A 15,487-nucleotide genomic window follows, 5' to 3' on the forward strand; every position below is an offset into this window, starting at 1 on the left:
TGAAATATTTGAGATGAGTTTCTATCACTTATCTTGAAGTGATATATTTTACATCGTATCTGAAGGCAATTCTACTGGTGTGCTTCTTGGGGAGGAGTGGGGAAAAGTCCTTACTAATGTCTCATCTACACAAAATAGGCTGGGTGAATACCCTGCCATATGCTGGAATAGCTTAAAAATGAAGTAGGTTGGATGGAAGGGTCTGAAGGCTTCAACTCTGAAGTAAGGAATGAATCTTTTAGTTTGTCTAGTTAGGTGTGTTCTGCTTTGAAGCCCCACAGAATTTTCAAGTGGAGAAGTAGCAGATTTGTTTGGTGTTACGCAGTAGGCTTGGATGATATCCTTTTTTAGTACTTTGAGATAGCTTGGTGCAAACCTTTCACAGAACTGGTGCTCTTGCTGAGCTGCTGGAAGGGCGTTAAGTTCATCACAATTCCAGTGTTGTTCTTTCTCCTCCTTCCAGTGCTTTAATTCCTTGTCACAAGTGACAGAGTGACAGTGCTCCTTGCAGACCCAGTTGGGGTGGAAATCTGCAGCTCCACCTGTGTCGTGTCAGCCTGTTGCTGTCCAGAGTTTAACAAGCAGTCTTAGTGCTGTGCTCTTCATGGCTACACTGACACTCTGAAGGGGTTTTAACCCTTAACTAGGCTTGCTGCCAGTGAAGCATTTAACAAGTATTTTTGCAGTGCTTTGCTGCGTTTCTGTGGTAAAAGGGTAGGACAGCCTTCACTTGGCACAGAGCTGTGAAGGATTTCAAATTATCCTTCAAAAATGCAGCTCCTGATACTGTTTTGTATCTGAGGTATTGCTTCAGATGTACTCGAGATTTATGTAGGAAGTGGAAGCAGATGCATTCCTTTTCCTCAGAGCTTTTATTAATTGTTAACTGAAGCAGTTGAATTGCTGGGTTTTGTTTAGTATTTGTGGTAGGATTTGGTATGTTGCTTGATAAACGTTCATATGTTTTTGCACAGATTGTGCTTACTCCTTGTGGTTTTTGGAGTAGTGGGCTGTTGGATTTGTGGATTTAAGATGCTTATGTATTTAATTCAGCAGTGAGAACTGAAGCACTGAAACTTCATCCTGGAGAGTTACTTAGTAACGGTGTTTGTCCCTGAGCTGCAAAAAATAATGCTCAGGAAATTAGCAAGGTTAAATGGAAATGCTACAAAACACAAATGTATCTATTTCAGAGCCTCTGCTCGGGATAATAAAGCCTTCAGTGGTTACTGTGCTCAGGCGCAGACTCCTCTTCCCCTGTAGAATCAGGACTTGCAGTTCTTGTCTGAGTTACGTTTGAGCTCGGCTGTAAGCAGAGTGATTCCTCCCAGCTCCCCGTCAAGCTCCGAGGTGCGATTCCCTCCCGAGCTCTCCCCGGGAGGGCAGAGCACGGCCGGGTGTGCTGGCTGGGAGTTGCTGCCGAGCACTGGCAGCCCTCTGCCGTGGGATTACGTATCCGGCTGGGAGGTAAGGCCACTCTGCCAGCACACTTAATCTAGTTTTGATTTGTCAGGATCTCAAAGACAGAAACAAAAAGCACTTTGTCCTGGCTGCTCTGGAAGACTGACACTTGAATGGCTCTTTGCATTGTCTATTCAGTGGTGTTGGAGCACTGCTGTGCAGTGAGCACATTGTTGTGCGGCAGTCACTCCTCCGGGCAGTTCGCAGCTTTCCTGAGCATCTCAGAGCAGCAGCTTCACATGAGCCACTTGTTTGACAGCTCCAAGGTCAGCACAACGCGGGAGACTTCCATGGCAACTGGTGGCCCTTCAGCACAGTCAGTGTGTGCCAGGCTGACTGCGGCCTTCATCAGCCCCTGGCTGCTGCAGCTCCTGCCCCTCACTCCCATGGGAGCACACTGCCACCAGAGGTACTTTTTCATCAGTGCTGAAGAAGCTCCAGAGGATCTCTGGAGGTGTGGTGGTCTCTCCAGAGAATCATTTATGCTTATTTATGCTTTATTGCTGGGATAATCTGACAGAATATTCTGGAAATAGTGCAATCTATGGTCTAGTGGGGTTTTTTTTTGGTTTTTTGTTTGTTTGTTTGTTTGGTTGGTTTTTTTAGTATTGTAATTAACCTTTATTCAGAGCTTATTCCAAGTGTCAAGATACAGGAAAAAAGCCTGAGTCTTTACCTCACTGTGTAGTTTTCCTGTGGCCATTTTCTGAAGCTGTGATTGTCAGGGCTTTTAATTTTTCATATGTATGAGAGCTGTGTGAGAATTTTCCTGATACTTCCAGTAGATCATGAAGCATTTGGTTTATCTTTACATAGTTGAGCTTGGTTTCCTACTATTTATTCCATGCTGTTTAGGTTTCTGTTTGCATTTACCTCAGTTAAACAATAATAATTAACTCAAAGCATTGAACTGATGCAGTTATCATATTGGGAGAACAAACCAGTTACCACACTGCAATAAGCATTATTGCAACTTCCTGGTAATGAAAATTCCAGTAGCAGAGTACTTGATTTAATTTTTAAGCTTTGAGAAAAGAGTGGTTGTGATAAAATGACTTTATAACTGACTTTCACTAAGGCAGCTGCTTAATGCTAGGAAAAAGCTTGGGGTATGAGGAAGAGCTGTGGTGGCTTTGTTAACAGAGGGAATGTCTGAGCTCTTGTTCACATTTGAACCCCTGCAGTGTGCAGCTATATTTTTAAATGACTGATGCTTCCCCAGACAGTCTGCATGACATTGTTTACTCCCTTCTAGTGAGCCTTAAGCGTTTTTAAGCTGGAAACTGTGGAGTTAAAGCATTTGGATATTGCTGCCCTGTTCTGAATCGAGTGTGTGTCTGTCTTCTGAAGTGTGTGTGAAAATAGGTAAGAGCTGCTCACTGAGGGATAGAATGTGGGACTGCTGAAAAGAGGCAATACCTGACACAAAATCTGCCTGTTGGTGAGGAGAATCTGCCTTAACGTCCCAGGGGCAGTTTTTGTATGCAGTTGCTGTGGACATGGCACTGAGGATGCTTCCAGGAGAGACCAGTCTCTCTTGGCTGTGCATGGCTTTGGCAGTTTCCCTGGCAGGAGAGCCTGGTTAACCAGCCCAGCTGCAGGAGCAGCACAGCTGCAGCCTCTGAAGGGCTTGCTGAGCAGTCCTGAGGAGCTTGGATGTGTTGTGTAAGGACAGCTCTGACTCAGTGGGGAATGTAAGCACGTGGCTCGACTTCAGCAGTATCAGTGTGCAAGCCAGAATGAGAGCTCCCAGCCTCAGCAGTGAGGGCAGCAGTTCAATCCCATTGTCCTCTTAGGTGGCATCACACCTCAGAAACGTGGTTCCTACCTCCTCCTGTGTTGTTGATGGATTGCTGGGTGTTGAGGCAGCTGTGAGCTCTGCTGGGCAGCTGAGGGCTGAGTGGGCACTGCCTGCTGGGTGAGCACCTCGGGCTGGCTCAGAGGCTCGGCCCTTCCTGCACACAGATGCTCCTCACAGGGCCATGCTGCTCCATACCGGCTCAGAAGTTTCTCACATGACAGAAAGTTGCTCCAAAGTCAGCTTTTCGTAGTTTCTTGCTGAATTTTCTGTCAGTTTTACAGATACTGCCATGAGATTTGTATCTTAAGGATTGATATTTGGAGCAGTTATTGAAGAATTGGAGTTGAATGCTTGTGGAACAACAGTGGGTTTGCAGGCTGGGATATTAACAGTGTCATGGAATTGAACTGTAGTATTAACAGAGCCATTCTAAATATACTGCAGCATTGCACTCCTGACAGTGATTGTGATGCCAGGCCTGGACTATGAGCACATCCTCCATGTGCACCCTCATGTGAGAATGACAGGACAGCACGTGCTAGGTTTGAAGATAATGTTTCTTTCCATTTGATAAGGAGTGTGGCAGGATTGTCCTTTGCTTCTGAGTGTCACACAGACTCAGTGCTCTGGGGCTGTCCAGGAGTGAGTGCAAGCAGCAGGGTATGGGAAAATCTGTCCCTGGAATGAGAATTTCTGCAGTCCATGCAGAGAAATCTGCTTCTATTGAGCCTTTCACTGGCATGTCTGAAGATCGTTCTGGTTTTCTCTCTGCATGAGAAGTCCATTATCTAGCTTTGGTGTCCCAGGCCTTCCAGTTTTTCTGCTTGCTTAGTTTTTTACTTAGCTTGTGTAGTAGTTTATTCCTCATTGGGCAGGTTGTTAGAGGGCAACACCTGGTAAATAATACTTGTAGGCTCTGTAATGAATTGGTGTGAGCTGTTCAAATGCCTGCTGCTTTCTTACTCCTGACTGCTCCTCCTAGTGTGAAGGAAGTATGGGGGTGTTCTGGACAGGAAGGAACGTGTGTCCTGAGAGCCAGACGATCCAGAGGGCACTGCCAGGCATAGCTGCCCTGATAGCAGTGAGGGTGGACTTCACAGTGAGGAAATCAGTAAATACCAGCTCTGAACACCTTCTGAAGCTGCCTGGTTTTTAAACATGCAAACTCTTCAGGCAATCTAGAGCTGGTTTGTTATTGCAGGCAAATGATGACCCGAAAGACACTTTGGTCGTTCTTCGAGTTGTTCTCCTCACTACCTGCAGGAGATACATGTTTTTCACAGAGCAGTGAACATTTACTTGAAGCCACAATGCATCAAGTTCTATAGTGAAAAGTGTTAGTTGGACTGAAAGTGGGAGTGAGGCAGCCTGGATGCCAAAAGATGGGATTGCCAATGACTGATGAAGGATCTGTACCTTGCTTCAGACTTCCCTTTCAGTAGGTCCTGGGGTTCTGATGGAGTTTAATAGACAGGTTGGCTTAGCAGCAGAGACAAATGGTGACTGGCAATGGGGTGGACACTGCAAAAGAGGGAAATGTGAAGAGCTGACATGCTCATACTGCCTTGATCCCCCTCCCTGTGCAAGGCCTGTACATGAAATGTAGGCTGCTAGAAACCTGTCCCTTCTGTGGGAGCAGAGTGACAGACTCCAGTTCCTCACTGCTGCCTCTTGAATTCCTGATCTCTCCTGGAGCAGCTTTGCTCTCGAGCTGTCGGAGCAGCCCGCAGCCTTGCTCTGGTAGCAGCACTGCTGGAGCAGTTGAGTGAGCAGTGGAAGCCTGAGTAAGTACCACTGGCTGTTTCTCAAGACTGACATCACATCCAAGAATTAGATGGCTCTCTCTCACCATGGGGATAATGAAATAATTCCTACTGTGTTATTCATTAACTCACATTTCATTCAGTGGCTCCTAAGAGGATAACGAGTACGTTAGAGGTGAACTTGCATAAGACTTCTGACATCCTTTTGATAAGTTAAGTAAGAGTTAAGGCTGTGGCAGACAAAGCTGGCAGTGGGGCCTCGCTGAGGCAGGTGGCCTGTGCTGTGTTACACAAACTGACTTGTGAGCTAATTTAGTGGCTTTTTTTGTCAATGGTTTCAAGAAAATAGCCTGCTCTAAAGTTGCTGCAGAAATAGCTGGTGCCCAGAGGCAGATGAGCTGGGCTTCCTGGTGCCAATGGCCGTGGCTGTTGATGAAGCTCCCGTGCCAGCTGGGAGTGCTGGTCGGTTCTGAAGGCTGGCCAGGGGTTTGTCTGTGCTGTGCAATTGAGCCAATAAACTAATATAAATAAAGATTAGGCTGTTTGTGGGAGGAATGATGATTGGATATTCAGGTGTCTAACAATCTGTCTGATCTTTTGAGTGGTGCTGTGAGTGTGCTGACATCAGTAGTTCATCCCCACAGGTAATAACTGAGGTAATTCTAAACAGAGGCTGCAGAAGGATGGGACACCTGAAAAAATCCAGAATTTCCAGGTGGCCCAATAAGATTTTAAATTACCTGGTATTTGTAGAAGCACTGGGTGAGGTGGCTTTATCTGGGAAGAAGTTGTAGGTGATGGTCTGGTGAGTCAGGCTGGTGCCATCCTGGAGAGGCAGGTGTGTCCCTGCCTGGTTGTGGGTTGTGGTCCTGGCTAGGAAGTTGCTGGGAACCTTTCCAGGTGGGTGTAGAGTTACGGTTTGGTGCTGAGTACACAACTCCAGGCCTGAGTGCTCGACTCTGCTGCTCAGACCCCCGGTAATGGAGCTGTATTTCCCAAACATGGAGCAGGAATACTATAAAAATTGGGAGTATTCAAAAAACAGAACTCTGGACATCTGTTCTGGACACAGAAGATCCTTCTGATGGCTTGAACTTTTACTATAATTTGTTTTCCAGCCTTTTAAAAGTCCATTAACATACAGAACAGTGTGAGAGCTCTGGTGGGTGCTGTGGATCCTTAGCAGAAGAGGTGCCATAAAAGGAGCAGTGCAAGAAGGACTGACCTGCTTCAGGACTCCACACTGACTGCAGGGTTTAAGGAAAAGGACTGTGTGAAAAGTTCTGGGTTCAGGGAGTTTTGTGCCCTCCAGATCACCGGGTGAGGGTTTATGGGAAGAAGAGGATGGAGAAGGGAATTAAGGATCATAGGTATTCCAAGAGAGGCTGAACAGAAGCTTCACAGGTGATCAGAGTGCTTGCATTTCCTAATGTGTAACCCTTCGCTCCGTGGTTTTTATGTAGGGCTGCTTTAGGCTGCAATTGCAAGTCGATTTCCATGGCGTGTATGAGCAGTGAAAATACCTGCTGGGTCATTAATGCAGGGCTTGGGGTGTCAGCCTTGGCTCCCTTGTTTACTCACTGTGCAATTCCATGTAACAGCTTAGGCCAAAAATCCAGCACTGAGCCTGTCAGCCTGTCAAGGATCCCTTCCCTTACAGCAGCACTTCCACACCAGTGCTCTGACTTCCTGCAATATGTGAAATAATAAAATACCAGAACAGGCCGCTCTGTCCTACCTGTTCTTGCAGGATCTGTTTTTCAGCACCCAACTCAGTAGCAACTGCAAAAGAGAAATCTTTAGTTCAAGCCTCAAGTTGTTCAGGCTGAGCATGGAAGTTTGGCTGTAGGTGCTGGTTCATGGTGGCATTTTTATTTTGGAGGCCTCTCCCGTCAGGGAATTCCTGTGGAACAGTTCTGTCAGCTGGACCTGGAGCTGATGCAGAGATGTCCCATCTCTAAGCTAACGACACAGAAGTGGTATTTCTAATAAACACACGTACCATGGGTCCTTGTTCTTCCTTGACAGACTCATCTAAGCTTCCAGCTAAGCTTTCCTGCATAAAGATGTAATCTTCCATCCAGGAGAGGGGTTGAGCTATTTTTTGGCATTTGAATCTAAATGAGCAAAATTGTGCAGGCTCTGAAATACAAGACCTGAATGCTGAGGTTGTTCCTGCAGCGAGCTGTTATTTATCTAAATTACAGATGCTTTTCCATCTCAGCTCTGAGCATTTGCTTCTAGATTTGTCTTCACATGTAGATTTGTGTTACATCAGCATAGCCTTCTGAAATAAAGGCTTACAGTAAAAGCAAGGCACACTTAAATATTCTGAGCATTGTTCTTACCCTTGTTGTTTTTGCTCAGAGCATGGAGGTTTCCTGCGCCTTCGAGTATTTCTCTGAAGTTGGTCTCAGATTCCAGCTTTAATATTGGAATTGATTGTCAGGAAAGGATGTGCCTGGTGATCCTCAAACCTCAGCTGGATGAGTGCAAAGAACAACTGGATGTAATGGAACTGTGCCAGTGGGGGCTTGCACTCCCTGCTGTGCTGCTCACCACTCATTCCAATTGTTCTGGATTTTTTTTTTTTTTTTTTGCATATTGATCTTTGGTCTTTGTATGTTCCCAGTTGCACTCAAAGGGGCAGAAGTAACTTCTGTTTGCTTTGTAATTGGATATTCAGCCTTGTTTCTGTGACATAAATCTGGTGGGGAGTTGGTGTCTCTGAAGGAAAGCTTTCTGGGAAATTCATCCCCCTGGATCTGATGGCAAGTGTTCCTGCAGGCAGCCTGGAGAGTTACGGGAAGGGGAGAAATTCCTGCCCTCTCTTGGCTTGGATTTTGACCAGCGATTGCACCTCATAAGATGTTTAAGGAGGTCCTTGAGTACCTGAGCAAACGGAGGCTCAGAATGTGTTTGCTCATTTTCAGCAGCTCCATCTGTGTGTGCAGCACGACCCAGGGTGTCAGCTGAGGTCAGGATGGGCTTTTGCCTTTAATGTCATCAGAGGAAAGGCAGGGGAGGCAGGACCCAAACCCCAACGTTTATTCCTCCTTATTTATGTTGTAGCTACTTTTTTAAACCAAAACTTGCCAGATTTACTTTTTCACTTCAAGCAAACGCACCTTGAATATTTTATTCTCATGGGTTTAATGCAGATTTCTCAGAGTTCATGTTTAGTAAGTACAGACTTGGTTTTGATACTCAGATGGTTATCAGAGGGTGCTTCAAATGGAATGATAGAGACAAAAATAGATTGATTTAGTTGATCTTGATTTTACTGTGGAGTGCCACTTCTGTGTATTTAATTGAAGCTTGAGATCTGCGAGTCACAGGTAAGAACTGCAGTGTTAGAAATGTGACTTGTGCTATTTTCACATCTTTAGGAAAGCTTGTGGGTTAATGCACACATGCTCTTGTATGTTTTTCTAAGGTGCAATTTAAAGGGAACATGGGAAACTTACTGCAAGGATGGTTATGAATCTTTATATTCTTTAAAGAAAGGTTAAGTCCTACTGGCTGATAATGATTTAAATGCAAAAAATGAAGTGGATAACTGCAGTCTTGCATATATGACATACATATTTTTTAGAATCTGGAATTAAATGAAAATTACCTTCCCTGATGCATCAATAACAGAGTGAGCTGTGAACTGCTCTGACTTCTGCAATGCCTGTGGGAGAGATGTGGATGTGTTGTGTTTGGGTAATGTGATGAAGAGCCCAAACCTTTGTTTCTTTAAAATGATGATTTATCTCTTAATTGCAACCAAGTCTTTCATAGTAAATTAGGTTTGTTTTGAGTCACACAGGGAAGGAGTGAATGTTCTCTAAAGGATAAAACACTTAAATGACTACTTACATTCTTTGTACTATTATTTTTCCTTCTCGGGGTTTGTTGTATCTACCAAAAGGAATGAATTTCTTTAGGCAAAATAAGTGAGAGAGGTTTTAAATAAGTATCTGTACATACTAATCTGTTGTGCTTTTGAAAAGATCTTGTAGTATAAAATAGGATACTGGAGGAATGTCTCTTTTAGATAAAGACTGATCTGCCATAGAGAACTTGGTGTGGTCTGATTGAAGTGAGCAGGTAGGGAGGGAAATCTTCCTGTTGCCTAGAGCAGCTCATTCCTGCTGGAATCGCTGTGTGGATGGCAGGATTGACCAAAGGAGATACAGGTACCCTACAGAATCAACTCCCTTTCCCAGTATCTGCTGGTACCCTCCTATAGAAGCTTGGACTTCAGTGGATTTTAACTTTAAATAAGAGAATGGTGAGCCTGTGGCTGTTAACAGGAGCTCTGTCAAACCTTGTTTCACTAGCAGAGCTGCAGTCTGTTGCAGAATTCAATTTCAATTCCAGCTGAAACGCTGTGTTTTGATACACATCTGTGCCTCAAGCAACCACAAACCCTTCTTTAGTGTCTCTGCAATGCCTAAATATATTTAACTTTGTGCTGTTTAGTTTTTAGATTAAGCATATTCTGTTAATCCAAGTAAATTCCTTCCTGGCACTGAAGGGCTGTGCAGCTTCAGCGTAAGGGAACAAGCCTGTGTGCTTTCAATACGATGGAAGTTGTTGTGGAGAAAGTATTCTGGGGACTTGTCCTGACTGAACTCAGCCTCCCTGGGCAGCCTGGAGACACGGCTTTAGAAATTGTAGTCATTCTTGCCTTTGACACGTTCAAGATCTGAACATTGCAAAGCATCTGACTTGATTTAGTTGATGGAGGACTGTTGGGCTTAAAGATACATAAAAGTAGAAAAATGTGTGTTAGAGTCAACTGGTTCTGAAGCAGCACTGTTGTGTCTCTGGAGGAATGCATAGTGCAGTGTGACAAAATTAACTGCTCTATTAAAGACCTCAGTACTTCACACCAGATACTGCTAATGTGTGTAATTGATCTTCCAAACCAGCCACGGGAATTGAAGCCCATTAAAACATTTCTTGAGGCGATCACAAGAGCTGCAAGACTCCTGCATGGGCTCCTGCCTCCCACATCAAAGGGCTGTGTGCCTCAGTCCCTGTGGCTGCTCTGCTGAGGCTCTTGGTGAGATGCAGTTTCACTGCTCCTCATAAAGCTGGATCCTCAGACAGCTCCGTGTCCCTTTCCCGTGTGCCTTCATGCGCAGGACCCTCTTTGAGATTCTTTTTCTTTGCCTGCTGTTTGTTTGAGTTGAGGTCTGTCTCCAGCTCTTATTTAAGTGCAGCTTGTGAATGGAAAGTAGTATTTTGCTGTTACATTTCCTGCTTCTGAAATTAACTGTGACTTTCCACAAGTGGAAAAAGATAGGGATAAACAACTGTCTTAATACTTGGAAGATACTGAGGGGATTTAACTACAGGAGGGAAAGTATTTGCTTTTCCTCCTTTTTGGTTTAGTGAACTGATGAGTTCTAAGGCTGGGCTGGACAGGGCTTGGAGCACTCTGGGATAGTGAAAGGTGTCTGTGCCCATGGCAGGGGGTGGAACTGGATGGGCTTTAAGGGCCCTTCCAACCCAAACCATTCCACGTTCTGTGATTCAGCTGGGCAGGGAAAGGCCAGGAAGCAGCAAGTTTGCAGGAGGCAGTGTGCTGTACATTATCCAAACCAGTTTGTCCCTTGTGATCTAAATGCAGGAATTAACAGGAGAAGGTGTCCCAGTCCTGAGTGTGCCTTAATTCCTGTAGGGAGCCAGAGCTCTTCCCTGCTGTGCCTGGCTGAGGGCAGTGCCACTGGGAATCTATTCCCTCTGTAGGTAACTTGAAACTGCTGGAAGTTTGGAGAAGCTGGAACTGGCAGTGGGCTGGTGGAAATGCCTGGTTGCTCTCCCTGGAAGGAGTTGCTGCTCAAGTGCAGGGAGGGCAGGACCCCTTTCTGGTAAATCCTGGATGTGTCTGGAACTTGCTGGGTAAATAGGACCCAGCAGGAGGCTCAGAGCGGCCCCTTGAGCTGCTGGGCTTTCCTGACACAGCTCTTGCTGGTCCCCTTATCATGGACAAGCACACTTGGCTTTATCTCCTCCAAATTTGACTTCGGCAGTATTTGCACACACGGAGCTTCTGGTGAATGGTGAGTGCTCTTGGTAGCTTGGCAGCCTTGCGGGTGATGGCCAAACAAGCGTGTGGACTGCTCTCTAGGAAACAGCTTTTTGTGAGCCTAGAAAAGCTACTCTGATCCTTGATTAGTTCCTGAAATGTGCAATTTAGGGGGTCACTTCATCAAAAGGGGTTGCTTGTAGCTAAATAAAGCTGCCTCTCAGCTTAGGTCAGCTCTTTCCAAATGGTGGTTTTATTCTGTTCAGGATTGCTGTGCATGGACTAACAAGGGAATACCTGAACTCATGGCTTTTTTTGGTTTGAATTAATTGCTGTTTTATACTGTAAATAATGCTGTGAGCAAACATACTTGTTTCCTGCCATGGTGATTGAAGAGACTTTGAAGGGAAGGGCTCTTCATCCTCAGGCTCACAGATTCTGGCAGAAATACATGAATTACTCCTAAAAGCCCCTTCAGTTCCCTTCAGTACGGAATGCAGTCGTGTGCTTGACAGCTCTGAAGTGGATCAGGGCTTTGGGAGGGTGCTTGGTGTCTGAACTGTAACCTCTGCCATTCAAACTGAAACTACTTGAACATTTCTCAAAGCGAGCAGGCTAAGAGATGAACGAGCTAATAGGTTAGGTCTGTAAAGAAATGTCATTTCTGCAGGAGCTGATGTGATTCTTAAGCTGCCTCCCATTCTAGAAATCTGAAATGTCTTGCAGTTTTTTCAGGCTGTGCTGCTCTGGAAGCAAACAACATCTACAGCACTGCAGAGTGGTGGTTCCAAGATCTGCTCTCGGGGTTAGTTTTGTCGTGTGTCGAGGAGCTGGAATATGCCACGATGGATCTGAAATGCCAGAGTTGTGTAAAATAAGGGAGGAGGGTGTTTTGTTTGGGAGGAGTATGGGAGCAGTACCCTTTCTGCTGGCTCACCATGCTTCAGGAATTAGCAGCATAGTCTGTTTTAAAGCAAAACCACCTTAATACCACATCAAAAAAGGCATTTTTGGAGTGTGCCACAATTTTACCAAGTGCTGGGTTAGTTTGAAATATTAACTTCCCAGTCATGTAAGGTGATCCAGTGCGAGTCCTGGAACATGGAGCCTCCCAATGGCTTCTGTTCCTCGATGGAGGCAGTGAGGCTGGATGTGTGCATCTCCCACAGCCTCCTTGACAGGACAGGTCTTTTCAATGCCATTGAAGAATTAATGGATTAAAGCTTTACCCATAATTACATTGTGCAAGGTGTGCAAGCAGAAGAAGGGATGTCTCGTTCTAGGCCTCGATAACAGCAAACAGGCTTTTGTGTCCTGCCTGTCCCAGGCAGCACAGCAGTGCTGGAGAGGGGGTTTTGTCAGAGTGTGGAGGGACAGGGCACAGTGAATGGCTCCCACTGCCAGAGGGCAGGGATGGATGGGATATTGGGAATTGGGAATTGTTCCCTGGCAGGGTGGGCAGGCCCTGGCACAGGGTGCCCAGAGCAGCTGGGGCTGCCCCTGGATCCCTGGCAGTGCCCAAGGCCAGGCTGGACACTGGGGCTTGGAGCAGCCTGGGACAGTGGGAGGTGTCCCTGCCATGGCAGGGGTGGCACTGGATGGGCTTTAAGGTCCCTTCCCACCCAGCCCATTCCATGATTGCCGGGCCTTTGTGGGGACCAAGGTCCCCATTAGCAACACCTTGTAATAACTTAGGCATTTATTTTTCAGAGCATGAATAGATTATTAATAACAGGTATTTGCTATTTCAAAAAATTGTCTTACAACAAAAGCATCCAGTGGTGTTTTGTTAAAGAGATTTTTGAAGTTTTATGCCAGAAAAAAGTGTGGTAAAAACAAGGTCAGCTGAGGAGCTGAGAGCTGTGACTCTGTGTTGTCCTGAGGAAGTTCAGGTTGGGAGAAAATCTCATGGGAGTGTATCTTGAAACTCCAGAGGCACTTTCAAATCACAAATTCTTCCTATTTTCAAACCCTTCTTTCTCTTTTTTATTCCTTGTTGTGTTGCTGTTGGGGAATCCCAGCAGGTGAGGAGCTGTCCTGGGCAGCGTGGGATGCTCCTCTGGGAGGGGCTGCTGCCCCTTCCCCCTGCTGAGGCCCTTGGGGGGGACCCTGAGGACCTCCTGAGGAGGGCCTGAGCAACGGCGAGATGTGCCTGGAGGAGGAAAGGGGGATGAAGAAGTGTTTTGGGAAGATGAGTAAAACCTTGGAGGCTTTGATTAACAGCCACTTCTCCTTGTTTGCTGCCTTCCTTCTAGAAAGGCAGAAAGAGGGGAGGGAGTGTGACTCATGGCAAATGGGCTGTGAGGACCTTAATGGAAAAATGGCAACTGTGAGGAGCAAATTACTCCCTTCTTTCTCCATTATGCCTTTTCAAATGGAAACTTCTGCTGCCTGGTCTAGCCTTGCTGTTTGTTTCATAACTCCAGTCTGATATTTCCCTGCATTTCATGGCTCTTTGGGTTACCTCTTGGTAAATCCCCTTCAGCACACCTGGTCACCTTTCCAGCCTAGAACCTCCACGAATCCACTGGGTCTGTGTCCTGTCAGCTTCTGTACTGAAATCCAGATTCAGTTCCCTTCCTTCCCGGTTTCTCCACAGTTCAGACTGATCTCTGTAGCTGTGGGCCCTTGGTAGCTGTTCCCCCTCTGTCATGCACATGAAGTGGAGAAATATGGAGTAATTGAAATAAAAGGAAAATTACAGACATGGTACAGAAGATCTCTGGTGGGTAAATTGTATCCTGGCTTATGTGTGAATAATTGCAGCCTTTGGATCCCAGGCTTTTATCCAAATGAAAAAGGAATTGAAAGAAAAGAGAGCCTGAAATTTTGTAAGAAAAAGTGATATTTTGTTGTGGATTTTGGTTTCAAGCTTGCTGTGGTCTTTTGATCTGGGTTGTTTTGAGATCAGTGAAGGAAAATACTGATGTAGAGTCTTTTATTTGGGAGCACTTTCCTAAAAAGCCTCCTTTTTTTTTTTTTTGAATAATTAATACTGTTATCCCAACTAAATATTGATTTTTATTCTATACATCAATTATGGAAAAAAAATGGATCTTTCTTAATGCAAAATCAACTTTTTCTATACTATCCATTGCTATCCGACCCCCAGAAGTGCTTCTCTTGCCTTCCTCTGCCATTCCAACTTCTGCTTTCCTTTCAAGATTTTTTTTTGCTTTACTTTGAACTGTTGCTTCTGCATTTAATTTCTGAAGAGTGCAAGAAGTGATCTTTAACAAATCTGCAAAGATAATCAGCTTAATCAAACTGCTTTAAAAGCAGATTAATGCCACTTCCGAGTGGGAAGATGAAGGAAGCCCAAATGCCGACCTGCCATTAGTGGATGAGTCAGTGCAGTGACAGATGTTGACAAAACTTTTTTGATGCTTTGGACTCTTCTAATTAATTTTATTCTTCACTCATAAAAGCAGAGAGAACAGAAAGGGGAATGAGATCTTTTCAAAATGCTCTGATGCAGGACAGTTCCATCGGTGCTGTGGGAACGTGGGATGTTCCGTGGGGCTGTTCTGCTCTCCCTGTCAGGTATTTGAGTGTGGCTGTGTGCTCACCCTCATATCCAGCTGGAATGATGTCATTTCCTTCAGGGAAGTGGATGATGGACAAACTGGAGAGAGCTGGGGTTGCTCAGCCTGGAGCAAAGGAGGCTCAGGGGGGACCTTGTGGCTCTGCACAACTCCTGACAGGAGGGGACAGCCGGGGGGGTCGGGCTGTGCTCCCGGGGAACAGGGACAGGAGGAGAGGGAACGGCCTCAGGCTGGGCCAGGGCAGGCTCAGGGTGGATATTAGGGAATATTTCCTCATGGAAAGGGTTGTCCAGCACTGGCACAGCTGCTCAGGGTGTCCCCATCCCTGGAGACATTTAACAGCACTGTGATTGTGGCCCTTGGGGACGTGGGTCAGCTTGGTGAACACAGTGGTGCCAAATCAGTGGCCTCAAAGGTTCTTTTCAGCCTTAAAGGTTCTGTGACACGTGGCACTAAAAACCAGCAAATGCCTCCCTGAGGATCAGCATTTCTCCTCCACGTGCACGTTTTCCAGCTCTCTGTGGAGGAGCAGCCTTGCCCCATCCAGCCTGGGGAGTGGCTGTGTTCCCAGAGCTCCCATCCCTCCGTGGCCTCCAGCTCGGCCTCCAGCTGACCACATCCCCCAGCTGGTGGGCAGCTGATAGCAGCACTGTGTTCCTGCTCCTGAGCACGCGAAGAGTTGTGTAAAAATAGCAGGGAAAGGAAGCCCAAATCCACCAGGACGAGCAAAAAAAAGAGAGAGGAGAAGAGCAACCTGTGAGCTAAAGTGAGCAGGGAGCAGCCAAACCCAGAGGTGATGTAAGAAAGGGGGGCTGTGTGGTAATCCCGTGCAAGAGAAGGTTCCCCTCACGGCAGGGCTGGGGTGAGTGGGAGCAGCGATTTTGGGAAGTTC

The 15,487-nt window shown here is 46.0% G+C and overlaps 1 protein-coding gene across 10 annotated transcripts in view; it reads left to right on the top strand.

Moving 5' to 3' along the window:
• Positions 1-15,487, top strand: part of MTMR3 (myotubularin related protein 3) — a 74,983-nt gene that overhangs the window by 11,858 nt on the left and 47,638 nt on the right. Inside the window, exon 1 of one of the 10 annotated variants that reach the window (XM_038152753.1) lies at positions 11-11,084. The exons of 7 other annotated variants lie outside the window; for them this stretch is intronic. The gene's annotated coding sequence lies outside the window, so the exon portion shown is untranslated. 2 more of the 10 variants (XM_038152754.1, XM_038152755.1) reach the window with 2 other exon arrangements.

Source organism: Motacilla alba, chromosome 15, assembly GCF_015832195.1.
Source record: "Motacilla alba alba isolate MOTALB_02 chromosome 15, Motacilla_alba_V1.0_pri, whole genome shotgun sequence".
NCBI lineage: Eukaryota > Metazoa > Chordata > Aves > Passeriformes > Motacillidae > Motacilla > Motacilla alba.